The following is a 5,103-nucleotide window of genomic DNA, read 5'->3' on the forward strand; positions in this document are numbered from 1 at the left end:
AAAGGAACTCACTCAGTTGGCTTAAAACAAATGAGCACTTATATGAAACAGAGAATACACATGAACCCAGTCACTTCCTAATGCGTGTGATCTAGCATCAGTCTTCAGTGAATGCAGTGGCTTAAGGTTGTTGGCTTAATTAAAACAGGCATGTCTTTAGAAAGAATGGCTAATCGCTTTGAGGTCTCATGAAGCCTTCAAAAAGAATTTAAAAGTGATTGTTAAAGACAAATGAGATAAGTAGGATACGTTCTTAGGGGAAATTTTTTCAGTTTCCAATAAATCTGGGGTCACTTGTGACAAAGTCTGATCAGGATGTGATGGTGACAGAAAAAGATTTCACATGAAACTAAGAGATGCATGCTTGGGAGAAGAAGGTATGAGGAATGAAGATACATTTTGTGGAAGGAAAGATTAATCTTGTCCTGAACTAAAATGATTTTTCTAGAGTAAGAAAGGAAAAAGAACAAAAGCTGGAAGGCTTATGGAAGTTGACGGAAAAGGAATCTTGAAATCATATGTATGGGTCAGGTTGGCTAGGACTGAAATGGGTTTATTTAAGTGAACTTTCTTTGATTTCAAAAGTACCCTGATACCGAATTGAAATTTGGGGTTTTCTCTGTTAAAAAGGACAAGTTTTCTTGTACTGATGGTATGCTCTTGGTAAGAGATTACAAAGGCAAAGGAAGGATGTTGTGTTTGGTAAGATTATTTCCTATGTTCTGTATGATCTGCTCTTTGATTGCTTTGGTAACCCAGCCTTCTTAATATTGAATTAAATTTTGCTCCTAATGACTTAACTTTCTATAATTGCTTGTTAAGTCTTTAAATGGATGATTAAACGGATAACTAAAATAAGGAAATCTCTCTTTATGAAAGGGAGAAATGAAACTAATTAGGCCCATGTGATCTGCTAAAATCCTGACGTTTGGAAAGTAGATTTTAATCCAATTGTCCCTTACCAAGGATAAAGATGCTCCAGTGATGATTTATATGCATTCCCATTGGATATTAGCATTCCCACCTTGAAGGGCTACAGTTGAAAATATTATTAAAATACTTGCAGAAAGCATGTTTTCTTGTTGGAAAATCACCATGGAGCTCCATAGTGATCAGGGAACCCACTTTACAAGACAAAGTCGTTGCTTAACGTAAGATTTACTCCTTTTGGTAAATGTCCATTGTCCCCCTTTAAAATTGTTTTCAGAAGACCTGTGAGGCCAGATCAGGGAATGCATGAGCCTGCCTTAAGGCGACCTTCTAGCTTACAGCAAAGGACTTATAGACGCCCTTGAAATGAATTCACAGCTCAGAGAGCAATTTTTCCACAGCACACTGCCAGGAGATGAAGACATTGAAAGTCAAGGCGCCCAACCTGGAGACAGGTCCATCAGAAGACCTCCCCACAAGGACTCTCTCCAGCAAGGCTGGAGAGATCATGCCAGCTATGGCTAACTAATCCCTGCACTACAAAGTTAAAAGGTATTAACTCTGAATTCCTGTTTCTTATTTAAAAAGGCTTCCACACTTCCACCTCACTCACCTAATTGAACATCCCAGCCTATAGGCGACCTCAAGTTAAAGTCATCCAGAGCAGACAACCACCCAGTCGCGACCCACAGGTTGAGAACCGCTGTTTTAGGGCGATTCCATGTATACAAAAATGTATATGGATCCTTTACACTTTAATGTAAGCACTGTTAACAATACTGTATCAGATTCATGAGATTAGGGGGGAAATGGTGAAGAAATTGAAGTGTTCCCTTTCTATCTCAGAAAGGATGATGTATTGGAAGGGGAGGAATATTTAGAATGTCTCTCCCAGTGGAGTAACAATTAGGTGAAACCAAGATAACACTGAGATGTATGCTTGCAAATTTACCTTATAAATTTGAGCTTCTTGCTTAATTGGTGTAATGTGCTACACATTAGTACAATGTTCATTAAGATTTTGTCCTATTAGGAACACTCTCCCTCCCCGGAGCACATGTCCTAAACGCTAAGGGACCCATGAGACTTGCAACCAGGGGAGGAATGGGCAGTGGCAGTTTGTCCTGGGCTAATCCCCTGAACCTGTCCCCAAGGCCCCCTTTTCTCTGACTTCTCAGTGAGCCAAAGCAGCCCGGCCTGGGCTCTCTCCTGTTGCTTCTTCTATCCTAATCCCTTCCTCTTTGTTTCACTGTCCCCAGCCTTAATAAATGTACTCTCAGAATTCTTTTTAAATATATTTTTTATTTTATAATAAAAAAGGGAAGGAGGGAGAGGGATAGAAACATCAATGATGAGAATCAGTGAGTGGCTGCCTCCTGCATGCCCCCTACTGGGGATCGAGGCTGCAACCTAGGCATGTGCTCTGATAGGGCACCAAACCACAAACTCCTGGTTCATGGGTCAACACTCAACCATTGCGCCACACCAGCTGGGCAAAAAAAGATTTTGTTCTATTAACCATTACAAAGTCTCAAACAAGTAATTGCATGGTAAACATTGCATGGAAATCTGAGTGTGATTCTGGTACTAATGTGCATGTGAATGGTCCTTCTCAATTTCAACACTAGCTGGCCTTGGTACCACTCAGACATAATGTGAAATGTGACCAGAACCATTAATAGAATAGCCCACCTGGCCACTACAGCCATTCAAGCTCAAGAGACAACTTAAGATTCCTAAGCTTGAGTAGTCCATAACACCAGGATTGCTTGGTTATTTGCTTGCCACCCAGGGAGAAGTTTTTGTTTTTTGTTGTTTTTTGCCACAGCCAATACCACCAGCTGTACCTGGATAAGTAACTCTTCCCATGTAGAATTAGAAACAACCAAACTTGAAGACGCCTTAAGCTTGCAAACTCTCTTAAGGGGTATTCCAGTTTTGCCTCAAGCACCACTGGCTGGTTAGGATTTAAATTCTCTGATGTTTTTAGCTGACTCCCTACTGGCTTGGAGATATTATAAAGGCTGGGTTGAAAATTGTTTTATTCATTATTATTCTAATTTGTTCAATATATTTCACTGTCAGGCTTTTGGTGTTCTGTATAATCAAATGTTTAAAGCCCCCTACAAAAACTCTAGCAATGATTGCATGAAGAATGAAAACAATCCATTACGCCATTGCATCCTCGCCATATTGAATAGTGGTGAAAATGGGCATCTTTGTCTTATTCCTGATCTTAGAGGGAAAATGTTCAGCTTTGCACCATTGAGTATGATGTTAGTTGTGGGCTCATATACAGTCCTTATGATGTTGTGGTAAGTTCTTCTATACCCACATTATTGAGAAAGGCTTTTATTGTAAAAGGATATTGAGTTTTTGTCACAAGTATTCAGGGTTTTTGTTTTTTTATTACTAGTTCAATCTCATTACTAATAGGTTTCTTCAGATTTTCTGTTTCTTCCTGGCTTAGTCTTGGAATGTTGTATACTTCTAGAAATTTGTCCATTGCTAGTAGATTGTCCAATTTCTTGACATAATTATTCATAATTTTTATTGTATGTATGGCAAGTCTACTATATACTGTAATGCAGATACAGAGCTACAAGTTCACAACTATTCATACAAGTATACAAAAGGCTACAACTTACACACACTTTACTTGATTGAAAGCTTTCTTATGATACATAGAATGTTTTACATCCTTGATCTTAACTTTGTTCACACTGACTTCAGGGAGTTGTATTTGGGTTTCCAGGCTGGCGTCTCTGCTCAATTGCTGCTGTTGCCGTTTGTTTTCTTTCAGGATCAAGGTGGGTAGTTTCATATATCTTAATTTTCTTCAGATCTTTAGTATTACCTTATTATACCTACAATGGAACGAGCATCCTAAAGCTACCAAAATAAATCCTCCAACTCCCAACACCATATGATCTCCTAGTTCTACTAGTTAACAAAAAATGTCCAAGACCAGCCACAACAGATCCTTATGAACCATATAAGACTGTGTCCCAGGCACAAGGAATATTCTGAACATCTAAAATCCCTAGAAGCTTAAAGGGCTTCCCCATCCGGGGCTTGCAGCTGGGTAGCATGGGGACAGCCGATGCCTCTAATCCTGCCCTGCTCATGCCCAGGGCTGCCTTCATAGTATTCTTTAATGACCCTATTTCTGTGATATTTCTCTCTTATTTCATTTCTGATTCTATTTACTTAGACTCTTTTTCCTTGGTGTAAGTCTTGCTAGAGGTTTGTCAATTTTATGTATCCTTTCAAAAAAACAGCTCTTAATTTGATTTTTTTATAGTTCTTTTTTTGTCTGTATTTTATTTCCACTCTGATCTTTATTATTTTCCTCCTCTACTTATTTGGACTTTATTCTTTTTCTAGTTCCTTTAGGTGTGAAGTTAGATTATATTTGGGATTTTTTTCCCACTTCTTGAAGTAGGCCTGCATAGCTATGAACTTTCCTCTTATAATTGCTTTTGCTTCATTCCGTAAGTTTTGAAAAGTTGAGTTTTCATTTTCATTTGTCTCAAAAGTATTTTATTTCCTTTGTTTAGTAGCAATTGTTTAATTTCCATGTTGTAGTTTTCCCCGTTTCCTTCCTATAGTTGGTTTCTAGTTTCATGCAATTCTGATTGGAAAATACACATGATAAAAATTCAGTCTTCTTGAATTTATTTAGGTTTCTTTTGTGGTCTATCTTGAAAAATGTTCCATGTGCATTTGAGAAAAATGTATAATCCACACTGTTTGGATAAAATGTCCTAAAAATGCTTATTATATTAATCTATTCTAATGTGGCATTTAAGGCCTTTATTTTCTTATTTTTTGCCCAATCTATCCATTGAGGTAAGTGGGGCAGTAAAGTCCCCAACTATTATTGTATTCATTTCTGCCTTTATATTCATTAATATTTGCTTTAGAGACTTGGGTGCTCCTGTGTTGGGTGTGTAAATATTTAAGATTGTAATATCCTCTTCTTAGATTGACCCCTTTATCATTATGTAATGTCCTTTTCTCATTTTACATTCTTTGTTTTAAAACCTATTTTGTCTGATATGAGTGTTGATACCCCCAGCTTTCTCTTCATTTCTATTTGTAGGAATATCTTTTTTAATCCATTCAGTTCCAGTTTGTGGGTCTTTCAATCTAAGGTGAGTCTTTTGTAAG

General features: G+C 37.7%; 1 long non-coding RNA gene across 1 annotated transcript in view; it reads left to right on the forward strand.

Moving 5' to 3' along the window:
- Positions 1-4,239, forward strand: part of LOC107181974 — a 24,089-nt gene extending 19,850 nt beyond the window's left edge. The window contains exons 3-4 of the long non-coding RNA XR_001512689.1: positions 3,016-3,024; positions 3,317-4,239. This is a non-coding gene — a long non-coding RNA (uncharacterized LOC107181974). The remainder of the gene's footprint in view (positions 1-3,015; positions 3,025-3,316) is intronic.
- Positions 4,240-5,103: the final 864 nt, after the last annotated feature.

The sequence above is a fragment of the Myotis davidii genome, unplaced genomic scaffold, assembly GCF_000327345.1.
Source record: "Myotis davidii unplaced genomic scaffold, ASM32734v1 scaffold214, whole genome shotgun sequence".
NCBI lineage: Eukaryota > Metazoa > Chordata > Mammalia > Chiroptera > Vespertilionidae > Myotis > Myotis davidii.